We start from the raw sequence: 25,952 nt of genomic DNA on the forward strand, positions 1-25,952 counted from the left end.
ATGTTAATACTTGTCTAAATGAGGAGACTAAGGATTTACAAACCAATGTTGACTGTGGCTGTCTCTAGAAGATAAAGTTATGGGTAATTTTTCTTTTCTTCTTTTTACTTTGTTATATTTTCTAAGCATATTTAAAGGCTCACAAAGCTACTTTTATGTGCAGAAAAAAGTGCACACACACACACACACACACACACACACACACACACACACACACACACACCCTGCACCTTCATTTCAAAGAAAGCCATTAGCATCATGCCTTGCAGACCTGGAGCCAGGCCTCAAGGGCTAAGCAGGACATGCGTGTGCATGGGCAGTGGTGACCCAGCTATGTGGTGACTGCAGCCAGCGCAGGGAAGAGGTGCCATAAGGATGGTTTCTGTGCTTCTCAGTTTCTCCATGCAGCCAGCCAGCACTCCCTGAGCAAAACTGTTGAACTAGTGCATTCATTTCCTAGGGCTGTTGTAATAACTCACCACAAACTGGGGTGGCTTAAAACAACAGAAATGTATTCTTGCCCTGTTCTGGAGGCTGAAAGTCTGAAATCCAGGTGTCAGCAGGGCCATGCTCCTTCCAAAGGCACCAGGAGATAATTCTTTTTTGCCTCTTTCTGGCTTCTGGTGGCTGCCAGAGATCCTTGGCATTCCTTGGTTTATAGCTGCATCACACCTCCAATCTCTGCCTCCATAGTTACATGGCCTTCTTCCCTGTGTTCCCTCTGTGTCTCTATATCCAAATATCTCTCTCCTTTCCCTTATAAAGACATTGGATTTAGGGTCCACTCTAATACAGTATGACCTCATCTTTACTTGGTTACATCAGCAAAGACCCTTTTTCCAAATTATACAGGTACTGGGGATTAGGACCTGAACATGTTTTGGTGGGGACACACAGTTCAACCCTCTACAACTACAAACTTCCCTGTACCCATTACCTATTACTGTGTAACACACCACTTCAACATTTAGCTGTTTAAAACAACCACCTTATTATTTGCTCACAATTCTATGAGTCAGAAATTTGGCCTGGGCTCAGTTGGGAGATTCTTCTGCTAGTCTCACCTGGATCACTAGTGTCACTACAGTCTCCTAGTGGCTTTACTGGGCCCGGAAGATCCAAGATGGCCTTATTAATATGTCCGGCTCTTGGTGCTGGTGGCAGTCAGTCTTCTGAGTCTCATCTGAGATGGTACTGTTCTTCTCCATGTGTCTCTCATGCTCCAGCAGGCTAGCCCAAGCGTGTTCACACACAGGCAGGCAGATTCTAAGAGTACAAGAGCAAAAGCTGAGGACTAGGACTAGCAAAAGCTAGTCCTCTTGAGGAATAGGCTGCTGCATTATAGTAGTCAAAACAAATCACAGGCAAACCCAAATTCAAGGGGTAGGGAGAGAGACTCCACCTCTTCATGGAAAACGCAGCAGAGCCTCATTGCAATGGGCCATACACACAGGAATGAGAGGGTTTGTTGAAACTATCTTTGCAAACAATCTACCATAGGTCCCAAGTTCTGGGAGGATAAGATGAGCAGATGCACGTCTTGCCCTTAAGAAGCAAGTGCAGCAGCTGATCATGATGCACTGGAGAATGAGCTATGTGTTTAGGTAAAGGCATGAGAGAAAGCAATGCATTCTTTGGTGTATGTAGGGGAAGATAGTATGAGGTTTATACTGAGTAATCCGTTTGCTCTCTGATTCCCAGGTGAAGGGCTCTCTCATCTTTGGTTCTGGATAATGACCCATGTCTTGGGCCCTTATGGCTCTAGTCACAAGCTCAGATAATCATTGCTGGGAATCATAGTCTAACCCTACTCAAATCAGGGAGTTGGTACAGAAATGGGTGGAATCCTGGATGTATTTATTCACTGTGTAAAATATGGGGTCACAGGCCTTTTGTAAGAACCAACAAGAATGATTTGCAAACTGTACCATCATCTGTAAAGATGTGTTTTGCTCCTGGTTCATTCATTTATTCATTCATTATCTCATGCTATGTTTAACTTTTTTTTTTTTTTTTTTGTGGTACGCGGGCCTCTCACTGTTGTGGTCGCTCCCGTTTCGGAGCACAAGCTCCGGACGCACAGGCTCAGCGGTCATGGCTCATGGGCCCAGCCGCTCTGTGGCACGTGGGATCTTCCCGGACCGGGGCACGAACCCGCGTCCCCTGCATAGGCAGGCGGACTCTCAACCACTGCACCACCAGGGAAGCCCTAACTTTGTTTTGTCTGTCCAGAACAGAACCCTCCTCCTAGGATCTGCTCTTCACCCTTCTCCAACCATATGCTTCGAATGGGAACTTCCATCTTCATCCAGGGTCATCCTTAGCTGGTGTTAGATGCACCAGGTGAGGCCCAGGGGCTGGCAGGACCACTCACATGGTGTTCCACTTACAGCCTTCAACCTGAACCTTGGGACACGCACCTGGAGATGGTCAGCAGGGGAGAATGGAGCTCAGCCTCCTCCAGTGCTCTCATGTCTGGGCCCTGTTACCAAGACTATGAGAGCCAGCCCCTCTGTACAGCCTGGCTGCCCCCTCATCAGCAGGCACCGACCAGCAGACCATCGTGGTGGGATGGTTTTGCTCTAGGTACCATGCCCTCTTCTCCCACAAAAACCTGGAGCAGGTTGCCCTGACAACAAACACATCTGCTCACAACCTGAACAAAAATGACAAGTGAGGCCTTTGGTTCAGATGGGAAGGAGGCAAAGGGGTGTTTATGGAGGCCCCTCAGCTGGATAGGACTAGAGGGGTAGCCTCCTCCTAGGGATCAGAGCCTTTCCTTCCCCAAGTAGTCCCTAAGTGCAATTCTGCACACCAAGTAGAGAGGCCCTCACTCCAGGGGCAGCCAAAAACCCAGCCATGTGAAGCCCATGATGGTGTCACAAGAGCAGGTGGTCAGCTCAAGGCAATGGGACTGTCTGGACACGTGCCCCCAAAGCTGTGATCAGAGATCAGCGAGCATCACAGAAGCCACTGGGAGGAGATGGTCTGAGCAGGTGAAGGGCAGAGGTCAAGCGGTCAGAGCCTGGAGAAGCTCAAATACATCTTCCTGGACTCTCTCCCGGTCATAACCCCGTTTGCCCACCAAGCTCCCAAGCACCTTGGTCGGCTCCTGCAGTCATGGCTCTATCTGATTCTGTAAACTGTTTGCCCAGCAGGCTGTGAGAGCCCTGATGACAGGGCCCGTTGTCCACACCGCAGACCCGGCCCCAGCCTAGGCCTGGCGTGGGGTGGAGGCCTGCAGAGTGGGAGCTGTCCGTGGATAAGCGACCACCTGAGCAGCTCCCACGAGGACCTTAGGGAGGGCTAGCGGGTGTCAGGGCCAGGACAGCCCCAGTGACTGGAGGGCAGGTCTCGGACAAGAGCGGCAGGGCATGCAGCAAGCTGAGACCAGCAAAACTTGATCTAAGACAGGCTCTGCGAGGGGAGAGGACCAAGGGGACTCAGGCTGCCCCACCAGCAGCATCCTATCAGAGGAGGCTGAGAGCAGGGAGGACAGAGATGCAGGGAGGTGATGGTGGGGGGGGGGGGCGGAGGGAGAGTAAGGTGTTGCAGGGGGGAATCTACAGGTGAGGGGCTCAGGGCAGAGAACGGGGACCCAGGGGACTGGGTCCCCATAGAGGAGCCCTAATGTGAACAACATGAAAGATGTCGGACGTTGCCAGGATATTATGAGCAAGACCCCACAGCTAGGCTCAGGGAGCCGCCGGCAAGTTTGGGGAGGAGACTCCTGGTAGAGCCAGGAGGGCCCTGCACTCAGGGAGGTGAATGGGTGCTGGCGTCTGCAGGTTGAGAAGGGGGCTGCTGGGGGGAGGCTGCCAGAGCGTCCTCAGCATCTTGGTCAAGAGTGTGACATCTGGGCCCACCTGGCAGTGCCCAGAGCTGGCAGCTGGGCAAGAAGGTGGGAGCTGTGGGGCTGCAGAGAGGAAGGAGCTGGGGGTCAGAGTCACCCCTGGTGGAGCAGCAGGGCAGGAGGAGGGGCGTGGAGCTGGGTGCTGGTACCCAGCATTCAGGACAGAGGGAAACAGAAGTGGGTCACAAGTGGAGAAGAGTGAGAGGTGAGGCTGTTCTCGGGTGTGGAGACCACATCACTGGAGGCAAGGGTTGCACGTTACCCTGATTACCTGGAGGGCACAGGGAGGGATGGCAAGGTCAGTTTGCATTTTAGGAGCTGGAGACTCACCCCGTGGGCCCCACTGTCCCTATCCCAAGGCCCACAGTGTTATGCATCCTGCTACTTCTTTGGCAGCTCTGGCCTTAAGTTCAAACTCGTGACCTACAGGAGGGCTGGGGGAGGCAGCCAGGGGCCCTAGCAGGCAAGTTGCCCATGGGAGATTCCCTGCTGGGCAGTGACCATGGGAACCCTCGGGCCCAGCATGCCCAGGCATGGGAGGAAGCGTGGCCCTCGGGCCTTGGGCCTCACCCAAAACAGAGCCCCCACTGGCTCTCCCCGAGGCACTGGGCCCGGCCTGCAAGCCTCCCATCCCATCTGGCCCTCCCTGCGCTGGTGGCCCATTGGGCTGCTCTGGCCAAGCTAGAAGGTCCCAGGGCCCCGTCTCAGGTCCTTTACTCACCTGTCCCGCGTCAGGCTTGCTGTCCACCTCCCGCCTCAGGCTTAAGGAGGGGACGACCTGGGCCTTGGTTCCTCACCAGCTACCCGGGGCTCGCGGATCCCACAGCATGTCAGGCAGTCTGGGCTGGGCTGGGCTTCTGAGCGCTGTCCTCCACCATCATCTGCCAGGGATGCCCAGGTCCCTAAGACCCACCTCTGCTGAGGGCCACACAACCGCCCCTCTGCACAGCCCCAGCTGGCAGAAACCAAGAAGATGCTCAGGGCGAGGGTGGGAGCTTCCCAACTGCCCCTACCACCCACCCCAGCTCCCCACGCCTGGCACAGGCACCTCCCACCCAGCACTCACTTGCTCCCTATGACAGGTCCCAGCCAGGGTCTGCGGCACTTCCTCCATGCTCCTGGCAGGGGGTTTTCACCATGTGGGGCTGATGTGGGGACACGTGCGCCATCACCCTCTGCAGCAGAAGGCTGACACAGTCTCCGGCTCCCACAGGAGGAGGGAGGAGGATGCCAGAACGGGCCCAGAGTGGGTGACAGGGAATCACATCATTTTTGACCCCTCCTCTACTGTCATGCTGCCCAGGGCTGGTGCAGCAGCCCTGCCTCAGAGGAGCTCCAGCCGGCTGGAGGCAGCTGATAAGAGAAACTCACAATGTGCAGAGCAAGCGTTCGTGAAGTTCGTGAAGTAGAAGCAGAGATTCTACAGGAGCCCAGGGCAGAGACCTGAGGGAAGCCAAGAGATCTCAGAGAGGAAGAGCGTCTCACCTGAGGCCTGTAGGTTGACCTGCCAGATAAGGAAGAGGCTTGAGGACGGAAGGAGGGTGACCCGGGTGAGGGCAGGGAGATCAGCATGCAGGGGGGACCGGCAGCCAATCTATACGGCTGGAGAGTGGAGGGCCAAGGGGTACAAGATGGCCTGGAGAGAAGGTGACCAGGACAGCAAGGACCCCAGGAAATGCCTGCTGCCCCAAAGGGGGCCTCTTTCGTCGGATGGCCACAGGGTGGGTCAGAAGGGGGTGTCCCGGGTGTGATCCCGAGGATCATGTCCTCCAGAGCACTCACTCCTGCTTCTGCCCCGTGAGCCCTGGACCATAACTACAAGGCTGGACCCACAGGAGCCCACGGTCTGTCCTCCTGGGACCGCCAGCCAAACACGTACTCACTCTCATTGACCACACGAGGAACTTATTCTGCACATAGGCATCTGAGGTTCAGAACATCCAGGGAACTTGCCTGAAGTCAGGTGGCACACCTGGCACAGAGGAGGTCCAAGCCTGCCCCAAGCAGGAGCTCTGGGCAATGTTAATGGGTGTCATACTTTGTGTCACACACATACACAACAGATCTCCCCGTCATGTAAACTTGGGAAGCGCTGGCCTAAGTAACTCAAAGAGGCACTTTCCTACAGGACTTTTCAGAGTCTTCAATGTGCTGATGGGTGATTCCCGAATCACCAGAGAGATTTCTGAATGCATTTGGCATGGAATCCCTTTGTCCCTGACAGAGCTGCTGTCTCCAAGGAACCACTCTGGGGCCTGCTGGTCTGGATGGTAGAGTCAGGGACTGGGCTCTGGAAGCCCGCCTGCCTTATGCTTTGTGCGTGCTCACTTTGGTGCTGTCCTTGTGTTTGAGAGGCTTGGTTCGTTGGGGGTACACGAGCTTGGGCAGAGGAGAATGGGGAAGCTGGGTTCCCTGGGCCCAGCCTTCACAAGAGCCCTCTCCACTCTGTGCCCATTGCCTGTCTGTGGCTGATGGAGGGACAAAAGAGCCATTCCCGGTCACCAAGGGCACAGGCATGTTTGGGAAAGGTTTCTGGGAAGTGGTGGAACTTTATGGTGAGGGATGAGAAGATCGAAAGCACCAAGGAAGAAGCCGCGGTTATGGGAAGAGGTGGGACCGAGGCTGGGAGAGGCTGGGAGACGGAGCTGGTACCTGTGGTGGGGCTTTCAAGGCTGTCCATGAGGGATTTCGATTTGGATCTGGGAGTATCAGAACCACAGAAGGTGCTTGAGACAGGGACGACTTGATCAATCCACACACAATTCCAGCCTGGAGTCATACCCAGCAGAAGGGATGCTTTCCTTCCTCCCCGTGGGCTCCCAGGACCTGTCCCCACCCCGTCCCCACCATGTGATCTCAGTCGCCACCTGTGACCTCCGGTCTCACCCCTGCTGGAGTGTGTCAGCTCTGACCCAGCCATGCCACCTCTGACCTTGGCCCCCCTCCTGCAGCCTCCTTGGCCTGGTGTCTCCCTCTCCATAGGCCCCCTCTGGCCCGGAGATGGCCTCACGTTGCCCTGGTGGAAAACCGTGCGCCAGGCTTTCCCAAGCTTCCCGCCCTCACTGCAAACTCCTTAGCGGCGTCATCCTCACCTGCCACTTCCCTGCATCATCAGGCACTGCCCTCGGCACATTTAAAGAAGGGTAACATCTCTGGGGCACCAATAAATATCTGGGCATGGGGCAAATGCTGGCGGGCAGCCCCCTGCTCCAGAGAACACAGGAGGGCACTCTCTCCTTGGCCTAGCCCGCTCTTTTTTTTTTTTTTTTTTTTTTGCGGTACGCGGGCCTCTCATCACTGTGGCCTCTCCCATTGCGGAGCACAGGCTCCGGACGCGCAGGCTCAGCGGCCATGGCTCACGGGCCCAGCCGCTCCGCGGCATGTGGGATCTTCCCGGACCGGGGCACGAACCCGTGTGCCCTGCATCGGCAGGCGGACTCTCAACCACTGCGCCACCAGGGAAGCCCCCCAGCCTGTTCTTTATCCCAGCTTTCCTGGAGCCCGTCTCTGGCTCTCTGGGAAATGAGCACTTCAACCAGGCCAAAGACTAACCCTCATGGTCACCCTGACCCGGATGCCGGGCACTCATAGTAGGCAGATGCCAAAAGCCGCCTGGGGAGAGAGAGGGGAGACAGAAGAAAGGGTTTTGAGAGTCTCAGACTGCACTGACCTGCTGCCCACCCCCCATCCCTGGGATGGTTAAGGGTCCATTTGGCTGGGCTAAGGCTGATGTCCCCTCTGCCCTCTGTGCCAGGGTGCTGCCTGACACATCCTTTCTTTGATGGGTTAGTTTTGGGATGTGGTCCTCCTTCTGCCTTGCAGAAGTGGCTTTTCTGATCTCTGCTGGGGTTCTGGGAATGGGGTCACCGGAGTCAGCTCCTTTTACACAAATACGTGCGCACATACACAAAAACAAACATATGCAATACTGACACCCTGGAGCACTTTCCTTGGAATTCTCTCTCCCTTGACTTCCATGGAAGGTCAGAAGGCTTAGCACCTCCTGAACCCGCTGATCCATTCCCTGCTGGCATGTAAGGTATTTTTACAATTGTTCTAAAATCCCATTATCTCATCCTCTGAACAGGTTCTGTGATTGGTCCTGGCTGAGTACGTGACTGGCCACCGGCCACCAACTGGTCCCCGGCTGTCCTCACTCCTGGGGCAGCGGAGAGACCGAGACCTCTGGGTCTTCGACATACTCTCCCCTCCTGAGGCCTGGATTACGGGAAGAACACAATGATAACAAAGATAGAAAGGAATGGTCTTGACCACATGGGATAACTGTAAACACCAAATGATGTTTATAAGAAACACAAAAGTGAAATTATACAGTTGACAAGCTGGGAGGAGCTCAGAGATAATTTTGACCATTCTTTCTAGCCAGCACTTACCATATTAGTAATTTTATATTTATCTGTGTTATTATTTGCTTAATTCATTCAACAAATATTTACTGAGCACCCACTCTATGCCAGGGACCATTCCTGATCTGTGATAAAGCAAAGATGTTGCCCTCTGGGTGCTAACATTCTGTTGGAGGAGAGGGAGAGACAGACAACAGTAACAGTGTTCATAATTAATAAGCAAATGACAGAAAACATTAGAAAGTGATACGCGCTAGGGAAAACAGAAGCTGAAGAGCAGGGAAAATGGCGCTCGGGGGTGGGGGCAGGTGAGAGTTAGCAGAGGGGACCCCAGTGGGGAGCTTGGCAATGCAAGGGGCATCTAGAGCAAAGACCTGAGCAGGGGGCTAGGGCGGTGGGAGATGTACCAGGGAAGAGACCGCATGGGGCCCGGTGAGGACTTTGGCTTTTGTGAGAATGAAGTGGGGAGTTCTGCAGAGGATGGGGGTGGCGTGATGGGCCCTCACACCTGCGAGAGCCCCAGGAGGCCAGGGTCAGTCTGCAACCCCATGCCTAGCATTCAATAAATACTAAATAGCGGTGGAACAAATGAATTGAATGAATGAATCCAAGATGGAGATCATGCCTCCACCATCCCAGAGAGTCAGGACTGTGGAGATAGCTCTGAACAAAAATATGAAAAAAAATGACCAAACTGGTCATTGTGTCTGAACCAGAGATTCCCGTCCATATCACTTGGGGAGTTTTTCAAATTCCTCAGGCCCAGTCCCAGACCCCTCCCCAAAAGTCTTGATTCCTAGATTGGGTGGGGCCCAGCACGTGTATGTGATTCTCAAGCAAACCCACCCCCAAGGGATAAACTGCAATCTAGACCTTCCCAGATGCCTCCAGCTCCTCAGGACTTGACAGCAGTTCCAGCCCCAGAGCACATATTGAATGAAGGAATAAATGTTTGTTGACCGAATTCATGCACGTACATGTGCATGAAGATAGCTAATTAATTGCTCTGAATGTATTTCTGCAGAGCTCTGAGCATGGGGCCTCTCCTCTGAGGAGAGGGCTGCTGAGGAATGAGGCTGGACCAGACAGCCCAGTGCCTGCAAGAGCAGGGGCGCCCAGCCGGCAGTGGGGGCTTGGAGGGAGGTGGCCGTTCACTTCCCCTTCCACACAGGAGGGGCCACCCACATTCCAGGGACGGGGACCACATTATTCCTGCAGGAAATGCTGGGGCTGCGAGGACGGTCCTGTCCGCCCCTTTCCCTTCATGCTTCTTCCCTCTTGGCCAGCTGCCTCCCTGGGGGCCTGGGGCCCCAGCTCAGGGCGTCTGGGTCTCACAGATTCCCAGCCTCTTGCTTGCAGGTGTTGGCTGCCAGAGATTTTTTTCATGTAAACAGTAGGGAGCCCCTTATTCTCTTGACATACTTGGAATAAGTACGGCCATTTTTTCTCTTCCCAGAATTCAAAAAAGGCCAGAAATTCCACAAGGCATCTGACTCAACTCTATTTTCTCCTTCCTCTTGCTTTTCCACCCTGAGCCTTGTGCCCTTTATAGAGCAGCCCCAGGAGCCTGTGCGCTCCAGCCTGGGGCTGTGGCCACACCTGGTGGTCAGAAGGAGTCCTGTGAACCAACAGGGGCCAGAGGCCTGCCTGGTGCACGCCACCAAGGGGCAGCTCTGAGCGCAGGAGAGCAGAGAGCGGTGGGCCAAGGGTCCAGCACAAAAGTCAGGCGGCCTGGCTTCGGTCCTGCCCCCTCCACCTATCAGCTTTGCAGCAAATGCGTTCCATCTCTCAGCCTCATGTCTCACATGGGTGCGTCAGTAGTTTCTTTCTCTTAAGGAGGCTGTGCGGGTTCAGGGAGATAATACACGGAGAGCACTATAACTATAATTATTGTATGTTTTCTAGTATTTGAGTGCCTGTCATATACCAGCTACCGAACAAAGTCCCAGTACAGTAACTTTGAACTACACGTTCAGGGCCCACAGAGACTGCCTCACAGAGGAGACAGTCAAGGAAACAGCAGCTTTGGGCTCCATGTGATAAAATGGTGTTCAAGACAGAGGGGGAGGGGCTTCCCTGGTAGTGCAGCGGTTAAGAGTCTGCCTGCCAACGCAGGGGACGCGGGTTCGAGCCCGGGAAGATCCCACATGCCGCGGAGCAACTAAACCCGTGTGCCACAACTACTGAGCCCGTGTGCCACAACAACTGAAGCCTGCGTGCCTAGAGCCCGTGCTCCGCAACAAGAGAAGCCACTGCAATGAGAAGTCTGCACACCGCAATGAAGAGTAGCCCCCACTCATCACAACTAGAGAAAGCCAGCTCACAGCAACGAAGACCTAACAGAGCCAAAGATAAATAAATAAATAAATTTATATATAAAAAGAAAAGGTAGAGGGGGAGGTGGGCTTAACCCTTTGCAAAGAGATCAAGACAGTTTCACAGAGGAAAGAGACCCTCGCAAAGGCTTTGAAGGTTGAATAGGAGTCCTTAAGACAGACGAAGGGGAAAGGACATCACAGGTAGAGGAGTCGGCATATCCGAAGACTCAGAGGCTCCGTGAGCAAGCTGGGTTTGGAAGTCTACCATATAGGAATCTAAAGTGGGAAAAGGACAAGGGTGACAGAGAATCTAGTGAGACGAGCAGAGGCCCATCCTACAAGATCTTGGAGGCCTTGCCAAGATGTCCAGACATCTCCTCTCCCTAAGGGCACTGCCTTGTAGTGAAAGTTTCTTTTTAGGAAGACCTCTGGCTGTAGTGGGAGGGGGGGCGGGACAGACACTGGAAGAGACGAGGCTGGGTCAGAGTTAGAGGATGGATGCAAGAGGTCGGGCAGGGCTTCCCTGGTGCCACAGTGGTTGAGAATCCACCTGCCAATGCAAGGGACACGGGTTCGAGCCCTGGTCCAGGAAGATCGCACATGCTGCAGTGCAGCTAAGCCTGTGAGCCACAACTTCTGAGCCTGTGCTCTAGAGCCCGTGAGCCACAACTACTGAAGCCCACGCGCCTGGAGTCCGTGCTCCCCAACAAGAGAAGCCACCACAATGAGAAGCCCACGCACAGCAGCGAGGAGTAGCCCCCGCTCACTGCAACTGGAGAAGAGCCCTCGCGCAGCAACGAAGACCCAACACAGCCAAAAATAAATTAATTAATTAATTAAAAATTTTTTTTAAAAAGAGGTCAGGGCAGTGGCCCCCAAGCTTCAGTCATCCCCCTGCTCCTTCCTGGTGTTTGACATATCCAGGCACAACCCCAATCATTTCATTATTTACATAATGTTTCCCTGTTTCCCTTTATGTTAGTTCAGTTTTGTTTTTTTTTTTGTTGTTGTTTTGTTTTTGTAGTACGCGAGCCTCTCACTGCCGCGTCCCCTCCCGCTGCGGAGCACAGGCTCCGGACGCGCAGGCCCAGCGGCCATGGCTCACGGGCACAGCCTCTCCGCGGCACGCGGGATCCCCCCAGACCGGGGCACGAACCCGCGTCCCCTACATCGGCAGGCGGACTCTCAACCACTGCGCCACCAGGGAAGCCCTATGTTAGTTCAGTATGAGGTCTGTTGTACCATTATAGCTACTGCTTCACTTTTTCCGAACATCTATGTAAATCCTATACTCCTGAAGCGAAACGTGTATGTCCACTTGCCACTGGAAATCACTACCCTGCCCTCCTGGCTTGGGAATCATGGATCCTGCTAGAGTCCACCGGCAGGGAGGGGAGAAGGGTCTGCTGTGTGGTGTCAGCCAGTCTGCATCCCAAACCCCTGTTTCAACCGTTATGGCATTTGTGACTTTGCTTGGGGGCTGGAGGTGGGCACCACAGTTTCAGCTCTGAAAGCAAAGACAAAACAGACCTCCCCAATGCCATTTGCAGCAACATGGATGGACCTAGAGACTATCATACTAAGTGAAGGAAGTCAGACAGAGAAAGACAAATATCATATAATATCACTTATATGTGGAATCTAAAAAAATGATACCAATGAACTTATTTACAAAATATAAACAGACTTACAGACTTCAAAAACACACTTACGGTTACCAAAGGGGAAAAGGGGTGGGGAAGGGATAAATTAGGAGTTTGGGATTAACATATACACACTACTATATATAAAGCAGATAATCAACAAGGACATACTGTATAACACAGGGAACTCTCCTTAATATTCTGTGATAAACTATCTATGGGAAAGAATGTAAAAAAGAATGGATATATGTGTATGTATAGCTGAATCACTTTGCTGTACACCTGAAACTAACACAACACTGTAAATCAACTATAATATAAAATAAAAATTAAATTTAAAACAAAACAGGCCTCCCCAGCCCCTGGCAGCCCAGACTCTTGTCATTAGTGGCCCTTCTCCCCTGAGCTTGTGGGCTCCTGCTCTGCTTGGAGCCCAAACAGGCAAATGCGCTTCCCTGAGACAGAGAGAGAGTTAGGCAGACCTAAGGATGACTCGGTGGTGGAATCCTCTGTGGGCAACTGCATGGTGCTGTGTTAGTGAAAAATATGCAGGGGGAGGGAGAGAAGGAGGAGGAGGAGGAAAGAAGGCAAGAAGAGAGGAGACGCATCATCTGATTTATCTTCCCAGGAATCTTGTAAGGCAGGAATTATTGTGCACCTTTTACAGATGAGGAACCAATCTCAGAGACATTAACCAATCTCAGAGACATTAAGCTACCTGCCAATGCCGCTTCTAATGAGAAATACTGTATAACTAAGCAAATAAGCCAGATTTGTCTGGCATTAAAGCCATTGCTTTCTTTTAAAAGAATGATGTCCTGGGACTTGCCTGGTGGCACAGTGGTTAAGAATCCGAATCCGCCTGCTAGGGCAAGAGACACAGGTTCGAGCCGTGGTCCAGGAAGATTCCACATGCCACGGAGCAACTAAGCCTGTGAGCCACAACTACTGTGCCTGTGCTCTAGAGCCCGTGAGCCACAACTACTGAGCCTGCGTGCCACCACTACTGAAGCCCACGTGCCTAGAGCCCATGCTCTGCAACAAGAGAAACCACCACAATGAGAAGCCCACGCACTGCAATGAAGAGTAGCCCCCACACACCGCAACTAGAGAAAGCCCGCACACAGTAACAAAGACCCAACACAGCCAAAATAAATACATAAATAAATAAACTTAAAAATAAAAGAATGATGTCCATAATCACACCACTGTAGCAACTGTTATTTTTTTAATCCCTTTGTAGTCTTTTCTGCATGGATCTCTTCTTTTATTCACCTAGCATTGTATCATGAACATTTGTAATGTTGCTAAATAGTCTTCACAGTAATGATTTTTACGTGATTTTCCACACTGTGGACATACCATGATTCTCTGAGCCATCACTTAGCATGGTGGGGGTTTCAACGTCTCGGGATTATCAGTCCCCACTTCCACCCTCCCCAAGGCAGGCTCCCCTGGGATGAGTCAGGGTTCCCACCTGCCCTACGTCTGAAAGGTTATTTAGGTCATGGGGACCCCATCATGCCTGCAGTGGTACAGCAAGGTATCTGGAGCCTCTCAGAAGGTGAGAGTGACTCAGAAAGTTGTGTCCTCTTCCTCCTCTCACAAGCTTGCCATGGTCTTGGCCCTGCCCCTGTCCCCGCCCCATCAGGACACAAAATCGGAGGTGTCATGGACTGGACAGGCCAAAGGTCTGCTCTAGGTGGTTTCTTACTGCCGGTGAAGGCAGCCCAGACATCTCAGGGGCCAAAAGGCACCCAGAAGACCCCAGAACTGGGATAGAAGGCAGACCCCTGCAAAGGACCTGGGTCATTGCTTGGTCCCCATTCCCCGGAGAGGCCCCTTTCAGAGAGTCCTCTGTTCTCTGCCCTCTTGGGGAACACGCCACATCCCAAGCCTCAGCAACTCCAAGATGGCTTCTGGAAGCAGAAACACTCCCAGCAGGCGAGCAGGTGCGCACACCGCCTAAGGTGAACGGGCCTCCGAAGATCACATTTTCAGGATGTCTCTTTGTTTGATCTATTTGCAAGGCAGATGTTTGGGGAGGTTGGGTTCAGAATTGCTTCTCGGTTGCCAGTCCCATGGGAAATGGTTCACATTCTTAGCATAGTTGCAGGGCTGTGAGGCAAAGGAGCTGACTGCAGATGACTGCCAGGAGGCCACACCCACCGGAGCCGAGGAAGATGAGCCACCACCTCGGCATCCTCTCTGCTTGGACCAGTTCCGGTGTGGGAGCACTGGATGTTCTTTCCAAGAAGGCAGGGTGGTGGGAAGTCTCTAGAGGGGGTGTTTGGAGAGAGAGTCATCACCTCACTTATGCAGGCTCAGGACTGAGAAGGTTTTCAGAGGTCGAGTTCTCTGTGCCCCTGCCTGGCGCACACGCCCAGTGCCAGCAGCACTGACCTTTGGAGACGCTCACAAAATGTTCAAGAGACCAGCTTTCTTGAGCCAGTGGGACTTCAGTTTCTTCTGGGAGTGTTGCTGTTTGCATTGTTTTCTTTTAATGAAAACATGGGTCATTTAAAAACAAAATCAATAAAGTTATTTTAAAGTAAATAACTAAATAAAAGGGCCACCAAGCTAGGGCATTTCATCTCTTGCCTTGATTGTAAACCCCAGGGTGTAGCAATCTTTCTTGACAGAAAATCATGATGTTACCCCTCTGTGCCCTTTCCTGGAGTAGCTGGGACACCTGTCTTCGCTGCTGCAAGGGGGTGGGGCCGTGGCCTCCTTGGGTCAAACCTGAGACTGGTAGCCATTCCTCACCCAGCATGGACATGCCAGCGGGCAGCCAAGAACCACACCCCTACAGAGTTCTCTGAAACGAGGAGCGGCATTCCTGAGACCACTGAGTGGAGAGAGCTTCAAATGGCAAGCTGGATTTTATTCAGGCCCCGCTCAGTGCCAGGAAATGCAGGGAGAGAAATCCCCTCCGGCACCACCTCTGTGGTCTGCGCCAGGCCCCTGCCCAACCCGCGTGTGTAGATGTGTGCTCAGGGAACCCGCCCATGGTGCTGTCCTGGGAGCTGCCCCCACGCCCTCGCCCCCCTCCGACGGCCACAGCTTCAGAGCTTCAGGAAAGCCCCAGAGGAGAGGAATTGAAGGAAAAAGGAAAGAAGGAAAGCCAAGCAGCTTGCAGTCTGCTTGATGACTGCATGACTGCTTAATGTGAAACTGTGAAATCCTCCTGGGAACCTCGTGCCAGGTGTGAGAGTGGGATTTAAGAGACGCCCGGACCCCTCCCTGGGGTGGCTACTGTCCAGGAGGATGGAATGAGAGGCATGCCTCTGAAGTGCCAGGGCCCAACGTTTGCATGCACCCAAGGGCTGACAGGCTGACAGCCTCACATTGCCTGAACTTCCCATACAGCCGAGGCTTTCAGCCCTGGCTGCACACCACACATCACCAGGAGAGCTTTTGAAAACTCCCCGCAGCCGGGCCACACCCCAGACCAACTCAATCATGCTCCTTGGAGGCGAGACCCAGATATTAGCATCTTTTCAAGCTTCCAAGTAATTAAAATATTAGCCATGGTTGACAACCAGTGCTTTAAAAAGATATCTGGGGCTACCCTGGTGGCACAGTGGTTAAAAATCCACTTGCCAATGCAGGGGACACAGGTTCGAGCCCTGGTCCAGGAAGATCCTACATGCTGCGGAGCAACTAAGCCTGTGCGCCACAACTACTGAGCCTGCGCTCTACAGCCCGCCAGCCACAACTACTGAGCCTGCGTGCCACAACTACTGAAGCCTGCGCGCCTAGAGCCCGTGCTCCGCAACAAGAGAAGCCACCATAATGAGAAGCCCACACACTGCAACGAAGAGTAGCCCCCGCTCGCCACAGCTAGAGAAAGCCTGAGCACAGCAACAAAGACCCAATGCAGCTGAAAATAAATAAATAAATAAATTTGTTTTTTTAAAAATGAAAGAAAGAAAAAAGATACATCTGATGCATCCCAGGCTCATCCAACAAACTAAGTAGGGCTCCTCCTGAGTGATTCACAGAGCCGAATTCTCCCTCGAGGCCCTCCTCCCTAAGAGTGAGAGGAGAGACTCTTAGCTCCTGCCATTCTTCAAAAGCCATCTCAATCCCCACCTCCTGTGGGAAGAGCTCCCCGGCTGCCTCGGCTGCTTGCTGTGAGCACCTTCCTCTGAGGTTCCCGGTCACTTAGGACCTGTGTCACTTACCACGCATAGCCATTGATTGACTGATATTTGCCTTGTCTAAAAATGGGGCTACCTGTTCCCGTGGAGGCATGTACTCTGTTGCATATTATGCTTCCTTGTAACACACTGACTTATCACCTACCACCATGCGTCGCCCATATTACATGCTCAGTAAGTGTAAGTAAGGCTGACTTACATTCTACTGCATTTCAACATTTCACGCAATCTTGGTAAGAAAGTTGCAAGAACGTCTGACACAAATTAGTGGTTTTAATGTTGATCAGTGATTGTAGTTACGGAGGAAATGGGGGTGGCCAGCAGGGGGTGAAAATGGCTGCAGGAAGAAAGGCTGAGAACTGCCTGTTAGACTCTCTTCCAGGAATGTACGTGTAACCCATATAACCCAGCTCCCATGGGGTCCAGGCTCCGCACTGGGCATCCGCTAAGACGTGGCAATTCAACGGGGTAGTGGGTGAGGGAGAGATGTTTTTTTTTTTTTTTTTGAGAGATGTTTTCTAATTAAGAGCACTTTGAATATTTACTGCAGTCTCTTAAGGAAACTTGACCATGACAAACTGAACCCACACTTTCCTATCTCCTCTCTACCTCTCTCTCTGTAAATCACATCTGAGGAGCTGATATGTCAACTAGGCCTTAAAGGGTGGAAAGAGAAAGAGAGGGTGTTTCAGGCAGAGAGACTAGCTGGGATATAATGCCCACTGGGTTCTCAGACTGGCCGGTGGTCCTGTGACTGTGGAATGAAAGGATTAAAGGATGGGGGTGGTTAAAAAGAGACCGAAAAGGAAGAGCAGGGCTAGTGTATGAAGGGCCTTGAATCACAGACTAAGGAGATGTTCTCCAGGTTTTATCATCTAAAGCTGAAGGTCGAGAAGTGTTCTAATGGGGTCACTCTGGCAACCGGAGACCAGTCAGGGCATGGCAGCAGGCCCGGGAGAGATGGCTGGGCCAGAGAGAGGCTGCCCACGAGAGCTGCACAGTCAGGTCCACCTGCAGCTGCTGGGGAAGACGTTTCTGAGCCCCACCTCCTGTGTGGTGTGTTCTCAGGCCTGGAGCCAGCGTTGGAGGTGCTCCCACATTCCTTACCTCAGAGACCCGTCCAGAGGTCCTGGCCTGCCTGTTCAGTCACCCCAGACCCAGATTGGCTACTCCGCAATGCTCCTCCAGCCTCTGAGCTGAGATCGGAATCCTCCCCCACCAGGTGTTGGTGGGCCTGCGTTCAACTGTCTTCACCCACAGGCCAACATTTTTGTTTTATGTCCAAGCCAAAGGACACTTACAGTCACCACCAAATGGAAAACAAGTAAGCAAACCTCTAGACTCAAACAAGAAATACATTTCAGTGAACTTTTCTAAACTGAGGAATAGCTCTTGAATTCTAACATTTTTATGTCAAGTTTTACCAGAAGATTTTAGGAGTCTGGGCTGCTTGGGTTTTCCAGGACGCTGATGCTGAAATGGAGTTAGGAATGCAAGATGACTTATGGGGTGAAGTGTGGCAGAGGAGAAAACCCCTGTGAAAGAAGGGAGAGAAAACGCGATTGGAGCTTCCAGGCTGCAGTGTGGACCTGACAGTCTCTGCCAGCCCCCCAGGGAGCACTAGAGGAGCCCAGGGTTAGGGCGAAGCGTGGAAATGCCTCGGCCCTTGTACCACCACCTTGCTCAGTCATTTGCCAAGGCCTTAAACTTGTTCTGAAAGCTGGGTGGATGTAGCAGGAGTCAACAGCTGTAGGCTGTGAGCTGACCACAGCCTTGCAGCTGGGCAGTCATTTCTTGGAGAGACATCTTCACGTCTGCCATGGAACCTCTCTTCCCCCCACCTGCCAGTCTGAGTGGACCACACCTGGAGCGTTTGAACCCTGTCCCCCAGTCTCCACAACTTGTCCCTTCACTCTCACCTTCCTTCCCTCCTGCCTCAGTCGGCAGAGGACATCTCTCTCGGGGATCTGTTCTGTCTTTTCCCTCCTCCCACTTCCCAACGCTGATGCCTTTTCCTTCATTCACCTCCTCACGATACTCTGCCCAAAACTCACCACAAGCAAAATCAAAAGATGAATGACTACCTGGGAACTAATCTGTATTACTTGAGTCACCAAGGATTCACCTTCCCAAGATATAAAAAGCTCAACAAAAGTCACAGACATAACCCAACAGAAAAATGAGCAAAAGATACAAATGATGGATCATAGGAAAAGAAACACAAACTGCCCTTGGGTGAAGAGATGCCCGACCTGACTCATAATGAAAGAAATTCCAGTTATGACTACACAGAGATACTGTTTTCACGTATCAGATTGGCAAAGATCAAAACCTCTGATTCAGCACAGCGTCGGTGTGAAAACAGGGCACTCACATGCTGCTGGTGGGAATGGGAATTGGTAACACCGTATGGAAGATTGACAACATCCCTTTAAGTGACAAATTCCCATGAGCGTCCAGAGGCGGTAGAATGTAATAGTTAAGAGAATGAAGTGGAGCCCCAGAACCTTGGTCTGGATCCTAGCTGTTCAGGTCACCTACTTTTCTGTGCCTCCGTTTTTCTCATCTGTAAAATGGGATAGTACCTACCTCTGGAGATGCTCATGAAAGGATTAAAATATATTAGTAATTGTAAAGCACATACTATACTGTCCGGCTCGGGGCTTCCCTGGTGGCGCAGTGGTTGAGAATCCGCCTGCCGATGCAGGGGACACGGGTTCGTGCCCCGGTCCGGGAAGATCCCACATGCCGCGGAGCGGCTGAGCCCGTGAGCCATGGCCGCTGAGCCTGGGCGTCTGGAGCCTGTGCTCCGCAAAGGGAGAGGCCACAGCAGTGAGAGGCCCGCGTACCACCAAAAAAAAAAAGAAAAAAAATAATAAAATAAAATATACTGTCCGGCTCTTAGCAAGTGCCATGCAAATGTTAATATCATTATTATTAATTGGCCCAGCAATCCCTCTGCTAGGAATTTATCCTACAGATACACTTGTGCATGTGCTAAATGAGTGTACAATGTATTCACTGTAGCTCTGATGCAGCTGGGGAGAAAACTGCAAGTAACCCAAATGGCCTTAAAAAGGTTAAGTTAACTGGTGCATGTGTATAATGGAATACTATGTAGATGCAAAACAAACAAACAAACAAAAAACCCCAAAAAGCTCCTTAGTCCTGATCCATTGTGTACAGAATACTACCGTAAGCTTTTAAATAAGGAGTAGTATAAACACAAGTCCACATTCCCTTATCCACAATTATGAAGTCCAAAACTCTATAAAAAAAAGAACTTTTTGTTTGTTTGCTTAGGAAATCTGGCACAAACACATGTGGTAGAAAAACTTGAACTGAACTGAACTGAACTTACTTAAGGCTTATTACGGCTCCATTTATCCTACCTGGTGCAGAAATACTAGCGTGTTTTATCACAGACTCTGCTGGGGGTGTGACATAATATACACGTACTACTTTTGTACACTCCTCGAATTCTGAATTCCCAAACTCACCTGCCCCCGAGGGTTGCAGATAGGGACGTGTGGACCTTTTTGGACCTTTGCTTTTTCCCATTAAAATATCTCTTTAAGACTGCACAAGAAATTAGCACCAGTTGCCTGTAATGAAAGGAGCTGCCTGGCTCTGTGACAAGAACATGAGGGACGATTTCACCATATTTGAGCCCAAGAATGTAAAGAGTCCATGGATATCTTATTTATTCAAAAAATAAATAAATACCATTGAAGACCTTCTCAGCCCAGGCTGCCGGGTCATCTTAAAGCCTGGACACCCTCTCACTGGCATGTCTGCGGCAGCCTGCCCGGGAACTCGGACCTGGGAACCAGGGCTCGAGGGTGGGGGCAGGTGGGACAGGAGCCTCATCTCTGACTCACGGTGCTGCCCTGGGCAGGCGGGGAGGCCTCCTCCCTAGAAAAGTGGAGACACCAGGAGTGAGTCAGTGTCAGGCACTCCGATGGGCCGATTGGCGGGGAAGCCAGGTCCCTCACTAACACCCTCCTGCACACCTACTCTCTCCCGGAAGGGCGAGAGCCACCCTCCAACTCCATCTCAGCACATCTCCCAGCAGAGACGTGGCGTGAGGGTCTCCGAATCAGCTGTGACCGGCAGGGTCCTGCAGATGGAGGCTCAGGGTGGAGGGCAGGGTGCACCACTGTGGACACTCAGGAAGCTCCCAGCAACCGTGGTTTCAGGGGTGAGAATTCTGAACAAGCCATCACATGAAGTCATGACAAGGGGGGATAGTTAAATACATCCAGGGGATGCATAGGCCTGAATATGCAGTATGGAATAATGCCCATGACCTAGTAATGAGTGAAAAAAGCAAATTGCAGAACTACATATATATACGTATATATGGGATATATATAAAATCATATATAGTCCCACAAGGACCCCTAGATGGCAGGGGGCAGAGGGGAAAAACTAACAGAGCAAAGATGTTCATGCGTTTATAAGAGAGAAAAAGTAAGTGGCAGATGGACAAACTAAAACCAAGTGCCAGTCTGGAGGGACCTGCCCATCAGGAGCCCACCAACTACTCTTCTGGTTTCTCGGGAGGCAGGCACTGCAGGAGGGGCTGGAGTGGAAAGCAGGGCACAAGCAGTGAGACTCCGGCTCCCTCCCCACTGGGCAGCAGGCTAGCTTACCCGAAGGAGACTGTAAGGTTAGACCCCGGGGACTCCAGATTCAGGGGCACCAGAGCACAACAGAGGGTAAGGGCGACCCAGCACTGAAAACGGGGGATTGGGTGAAGGTCCACACATGGAGGATGAGCCCATGACCCCTTTCCCCCACTCCCCCAAACACTGGCTGCCACTCAGCCATGCTGTGAGCCCTGGCCTCCCCACCAGGGGTAGATTATACCATTCTCAGAAGAAACTGAATGGCCTCAGAGGAAAGACCCACAGAAACTGACACCTGGGGCTCCCCAGACAAACCCCAGTCCTCCTATCACCCTCCAGTGAAACAAAGCTCTAGCTACGCACACAGTTTCCTGTTAGCTTTTTCTGAGCGCCCCTCTTGAATTATGAACAGATGTGCAAGAGTCGCCAGTCACTTGAAAAAACTCCTGACACAAAAGACAGAAACCACAACAAAGAAAGAATAAAGCAGACAACATGTAATGCACAGAGTAGAAGAAAACGTCAAGAAAAACAACAACCTCTTTAGAGAGATGAGAAAATGGCTTCTATTAAATTAGATCAGAATATTTTTTAAAGACAGAAAGAAAAAAAAAATCAGAAATTAAAATTGTGATTCTAAAATAAAACCGACAAGTTTTAATAGGAAGATTTGGAGATGAGAAAAATCATCCAGAGAGACTAAAAAGAGAAAGGACAGGAGAGAAAAGATGAAAAAATTTGGAGGCGCAATCAGAGGCCCAATGAGGAAAGCAGGTACAGAGGAAGTGGAGAGAAGGAAATCGTATGTAAAAATATCACAAGAGAACTTCCCTGAACGGAAGGACATGAGTTAAGTGCCTGTCAAGTACCCAGTACAGTAAATGAAGAAAGACCCAGAGCAAGAGAAGTGGTGGAGAGATTTCCGAATACCTGGCATAAAAAAGATTCTAAAGACTTCCAGTAGGAGGAAAACAGGTCATCTACAGTCAAACAAGAATCAGAAACTAAGAGCAGGGTTTGATCACTGGACGTGAGAAACTCAAATTCATTTTTTAAACGTGTAGAAATTGAGATACTTCTTCAGATGTTGTATAGACTGTTGAATATAGGAGCCTGGAATTCTAGGGATTTTAGTGCATTTTCTTCTTTTCTTTCTCTTTCTTCCTTCCTTCCTTCCTTCCTTTTTTTCTTTCTCTTTTTTCCTTTTTTCTTTTGTAGGACCCCTTCCCATAACCCATGTAGCAACCTAGTGCATATCCTTCCACACTTGTCTCTATGCCTAGATATCACACATCTACTAATTGTATATATGTATATATACACACATATCCACATGTATACATACATGCACATATATCCATATTTAGACACAAACATATGCAAGCATATCCACATGTGTGAACACGTGGCAGCATAGGACTGCGCCTCTCATACCTCTGACTGTAGTGTTTGCATTGAGGCCAGGCTTCCCCAGTCTCTGACCCAGCAAGGCACGGACATTAAGAGAGGCCTGTTCCCAGGACACTGGACTCCAGGAACCTGGGACTTCGATTCAGTGACACCCCATCCGAGTTGCCAAAACTTTCTTAGAACTGCATTCTCCCAGCCTCCTCCAGCAAAATCCCCATTTTAAAAATTTATTTATTTATTTATTTATGGCTGCGTTGGGTCTTCGTTGCTGTGTGTGGGCTTTCTGCGAGCGGGGGCTACTCTTGGTTGCGGTGCACGGGCTTCTCATTGCAGTGGCTTCTCTTGTTGCGGAGCATGGGCCCTAGGCGCACGGGCTTCAGTAGTTGTGGCTCACGGGATCTAGAGTGCAGGGTCAGTACTTGTGGCACATGGGCTTAGTTGCTCCATGGCATGTGGGATCTTCCCGGATCAGAGATGGAACCTGCCCTGCATTGACATGCAGATTCTTATCCGCTGCGTCAACAGGGAAGCCCCAAACTCCCCCCCCACTTTTTTTTTTGCCATACGCGGGCCTCTCACTGTTGTGGCCTCTTCTGTTGTGGAGCACAGGCTCCGTACACGCAGGCTCAGCGACCATGGCTCACGGGCCCAGCTGCTCCGTGGCTTGTGGGATCTTCCCGGACCGGGGCATGAACCCGCGTCCCCTGCATCGGCAGACGGACTCTCAACCACTGTGTCCCCAGGGAAGCCCCCCATTTTTTAAACACAGGAGTTTTTCCCAATAAACTTGAAGTCTAATATCCCATTTTAGTGACTGATTCTTGAAGGACCCAAGCAAAGTATATATACATACATACATATATATATATATATATATATATATATATATATATATGACTCTAGGTGTTTTTTTAATACAGCAGGTTCTTATAAGTCATCCATTTTATGCATATCAGTGTGTCCATGTCAATCCCAATCGCCCAATTCATCACACCACCACCACCACCCCCTGCTGCTTTTCCCCCTTGGTGTCCATACATTTTTTCTCTACTTCGGTGTCTCTTTCTGCCCTGCAAACCAGTTCATCTGTACCATTTTCTAGGTTCCACATATATGTGTTAATATGCGATATTTGCTTTTCTCTTTCTTACTTCACTCTGTATGACAGTCTCTAGATGCATTCACGTCTCTACAAATGACCCAATTTCGTTCCTTTTTATGGCTGAGTAATATTCCATTGTATATATGTACCACATCTTCTTTATCCATTCATCTGTCATGGGGCATTTAGGTGGCTTCCATGATCTGGCTATTGTAAATATTGCTACAATGAACATTGGGGTGCATGTGTCTTTTTGAATTATGGTTTTCTCTGGGTATATGCCAGTAGTGGGATTGCTGGGTCATATGGTAATTCTATTTTTAGTTTTTTAAGGAACCTCCATAGTGGCTGTATCAATTTACATTCCCACCAACAATGCAAGAGGGCTCCCTTTTCTCCACACCCTGTCCAGCATTTGTTGTTTGTAGATTTTCTGATGCTGCCCATTCTAACTGGTGTGAGGTGATACCTCATTGTAGTTTTGATTTGCCTTTCTGTAATGATTAGTGATGTTGAGCAGCTTTTCATGTGCTTCTTGGCCAGCTGTATGTCTTCTTTGGAGAAATGTCTATTTAGGTCTTCTGCCCATTTTTGGATTGGGTTGTTTGTTTTTTAATATTGAGCTGCATGAGCTGTTTATATATTGTGGAGATTAATCCTTTGTCGGTTGATTCATTTGCAAATATTTTCTCCCATTTTGGGGGTTGTCTTTTCAACTTGTTTATGATTTCCCTTGCTATGCAAAAGCTTATAAGTTTCATTAGGTCCCATTTGTTTATTTTTGGTTTTATTTCCATTACTCTTGGAGATGGATCAAAAAAGATCTTGCTGTGATTTATGTCAAAGAGTGTTCTTCCTATGTTTTCCTCTAAGAGTTTTATAGTGTCCAGATGTACATTTAGGTCTCTAATCCATTTTGAGTTTATTTTTGTGTATGGTGTTAGGGAGTTTTCTAATTTCATCCTTTTACATGTAGCTGTCCAGTTTTTCCAGCACCACTTATTGAAGAGACTGTCTTTTCTCTATTGTATATCTTTGCTCCTTTGTCATAGATTAGTTGACCATAGGTGCATGGGTTTATCTCTGGGCTTTCTATCGTGTTCCATTGATCTATATTTCTGTTTTTGTGCCAGTACCATATTGTCTTGATTACTGTAGCTTTGTAGTATAATCTGAAGTCAGGGAGCTTGATTCCTCCAGCTTCATTTTCTTCCCCTCAAGACTGCTTTGGCTATTTGGGCTATTTTGTGTCTCCATACAAATTTTAAGATTTTTTTTGTTCTAGTTCTGTAAAAAATGCCATTGGTTATTTGATAGGGATTGCATTGAATCTGTAGATTGCTTTGGGTAGTGTAGTCATTTTCACAATATTGATTCTCCCAATCCAAGAACATGGTATATCTCTCCATCTGTTGGTATAATATTTAATTTCTTTCATCAATGTCTTACAGTTTTCTGCACATAGGGCTTTTGTCTCCCTAGATAGGTTTATTCCTAGGTATTTTATTCTTTTTGTTGCAGTGGTAAATGGGAGTGTTTCCTTAGTTTCTCTTTCAAATTTTTCATCATTAGTGTATAGGAATGCAAGAGATTTCTGTGCATTAATTTTGTATCCTATAACTTTACCAAATTCATTGATTAGCTCTAGTAGTTCTCTGGTGACATGTTTAGGATTCTCTATGTACAGTATCATGTCATCTGCAAACAGTGACAGCTTTACTTCTTCTTTTCCTATTTGGATTCCTTTTATTTCTTTTTCTTCTCTGATTGCTGTGGCTAGAACTTCCAAAACTATGTTGAATAAGAGTGGTGAGAGTGGGCAACCTTGTCTTGTTCCTGATCTTAGAGGAAATGCTTTCAGTTTTAGACCATTGAGAATGATGTTTGTCATACATGGCCTTTATTATGTTGAAGTAGGTTCCCACTATGCCCACTTTCTGGAGAGTTTTTATCATAAATGGGTGTTGAATTTTGTCAAAAGCTTTCTCTGCATCTATTGACATTATCATATGGTTTTTCTCCTTCAATTTGTTAATATGGTGTATCACATTGATTGATTTGTGTATATTGAAGAATCCTTGCATCCCTGGGATAAATCCCACTTGATCATGGTGTATGATCCTTTTAATGTGCTGTTGGATTCTGCTTGCTAGTATTTTGTTGAGGATTTTTGCATCTATATTCATCAGTGATATTGGTCTGTAATTTTCTTTTTTTGGAGTATCTTTGTCTGGTTTAGGTGTCAGGGTGATGGTGGCCTCATAGAATGAGTTTGGGAGTTTTCCTTCCTCTGGAATTTTTGGAAGAGTTTGAGAAGGGTGGCTGTTAGGTCTTCTCTAAATGTTTGGTAGAATTCACCTGTGAAGCCATCTGGTCCTGGACTTTTGTTTATTGGAAGATTTTTAATCACAGTTTCAATTTCATTACCTGTGATTGGTCTGTTCATATTTTCTATTTCTTCCTGG

General features: G+C 49.8%; 1 long non-coding RNA gene across 1 annotated transcript in view; it reads right to left on the reverse strand.

Annotated features, from left to right (window-relative positions):
* Window positions 1-2,018: 2,018 nt before the first annotated feature.
* LOC136794315 (uncharacterized) overlaps window positions 2,019-25,952 on the reverse strand; it is a 32,011-nt gene continuing 8,077 nt past the window's right edge. Inside the window, exons 2-4 of the long non-coding RNA XR_010840900.1 lie at window positions 5,225-5,357; window positions 4,575-4,734; window positions 2,019-4,124 (exon numbers count right to left, since the gene is read on the reverse strand). This is a non-coding gene — a long non-coding RNA (uncharacterized lncRNA). The remainder of the gene's footprint in view (window positions 4,125-4,574; window positions 4,735-5,224; window positions 5,358-25,952) is intronic.

Source organism: Kogia breviceps, chromosome 5 (assembly GCF_026419965.1).
Source record: "Kogia breviceps isolate mKogBre1 chromosome 5, mKogBre1 haplotype 1, whole genome shotgun sequence".
Taxonomy (NCBI): domain Eukaryota; kingdom Metazoa; phylum Chordata; class Mammalia; order Artiodactyla; family Physeteridae; genus Kogia; species Kogia breviceps.